A 2,057-nucleotide genomic window follows, 5' to 3' on the forward strand; every position below is an offset into this window, starting at 1 on the left:
GATACTTTGGGAACAGGGACTCTACCACACGTGTACAATTACGAGGTGTGCAGGACAACTGATTCCAGAAAAAGTGATAAGTTTGGAAGAGATGGCAGCCAAAACGTTTTGATATTGGACCGCAGTTCCACAGGGACGATGCAACGGATGCAGAGTGAGAAGAGCATCCTGGATGAACCTGACTCTCCTGTTGAGGTTAGAATACTTCTTACAAATAATTAATACTTATTCCAATCCTTGGTAGGCAAGTGTCTACACTCATTGAATGATGTCTCTTTACATTTTATTTTTGTTGACTTCTACGCATTTTGGTGTATATGTTTAACAACAACACAATATTAACCAATCTCATTAATCTTTGGTTCTTTTTTACCGATAAAAAATAGCTGTAGTTATGTTGGTATATCCTCTTTTCGGTCAAAACAATCATTTAACCAATGCTAGATCCTTGCTTCAGGACCATGGACAGATACATATGTGGAGACATTTATTTCGATTGGCAAAGTTGGGTATTTGTCTCCTCTGTTTTGTTTTATAGTTTGCTTTACAAGTGTACCAAAAATTATATCCACCTTAGTTTGTAATCAATATTTAAAAAATAAAGATTGTTTCCTTTTTATAAAGAAAATATTTGAGTTAAAAAAGAAAGCAAATTGCAGTAAATATATGACGCACTGAGATATTAATCATTACCCTGTTGCAGCATGATATGTAAGGGCTTGGTCATTTATTTAGCAAATAGAAATATTTACCGTTGCCCAGGAAATTAAGCACCAATATTGGCTACATTTATAGAAAAGTTTTTAGATATGGTTGTACTGATGTTTACTGTACATTAATCTGAGCGAAATAAATATTTTCCTCTAGTATCAGTTTATACCTTTATTATTTTTCAGGAGAATTTATCTTAAAATGTTTGCACAGAAATAGGAAGAATTATTCACACAACATATGTAATACCAAATGAAACGTTATATTACATAATTAGCACATAACCCAATCATTCACCATTTTATTCATCAAAAAAAATATTGGCAGCAAGAAGATGAACATTCTATAAACGGATAAAAGGAATGGTTTTATACACAATTCATTTAATAACTGCAATTGCTAATATAACCGGGTTAGATATAGATAAAAAATAAATGATAAGATAAATAAATAAATACACAATTTATATATAAAAAAGGATAGATAGCATGGTATGAAAAGATTAAATCGTGAATGTATACCATATCTGTAAAGGGAAGTTTAATGCTTCCCTTTTCCTTATTGGATAAAGTCAGAGTTTTAGTAAAAGTGTCTCCTCCATTAATACTGAGCAGTTCAGCGTCTACAGGTGTGAACGGAGTTGCGAAAACCACTACATCATTCTTTAGTGTATCTGAGATAAAACACACGTCACATTGCTGTGTAGCTTTAGAGTAAGACCAACTCTCATCAGGGTGGCTGGTGATCATGGAGGGGCTGTACCTGCTAAAATTGCCTTCTGTCCTATGGCATCTTAAAGTAATTAGACTGATGAAGCCCAACAGAAATATTACGCATTCAGAAAAAATGGCGATCATTAGATATGAGTGAAAAACTGAAAAAATGTCCTCCTTTAAATGCACATGTCTTTAAAAAAAACTCTGTCATTTTATTGTTTTAAAATGCTTCTGTTTTGATAATATTTTTGGTACACCCTGTGAACTTGATTTCAAGTTTTTACTGGCCCATTTGAATATTCTAGCTAAAACAAGTTATTTGATACATGCTATAAATACAGCATAAAATATATATTATATGATATTTTTTTAGGTATCTTGGTAAAATAGTAAAATTGAGGAAATGTTGCTGTTTTTATATTTTATATATGTTTTGACCCTAAATGGGTTTAAAGATGTAACCTTCTGCAGTGTTAAGGTTTCGACTCTTAGGGCCGCTGTTGACTAGCGCTCTGGTGGATTACAGAGTGTGGTTCCATCATCCGAACAAAATGCACATTAGATAAAGGGAGCAAAGCAGTCGGTCATCGGGTGGGTTTGATGGAGGAATATTACTGATAAAAGGATTAT

The sequence above is a fragment of the Cyprinodon variegatus genome, unplaced genomic scaffold (assembly GCF_000732505.1).
Source record: "Cyprinodon variegatus isolate N-32 unplaced genomic scaffold, C_variegatus-1.0 Scaffold711, whole genome shotgun sequence".
Classification (NCBI taxonomy): domain Eukaryota; kingdom Metazoa; phylum Chordata; class Actinopteri; order Cyprinodontiformes; family Cyprinodontidae; genus Cyprinodon; species Cyprinodon variegatus.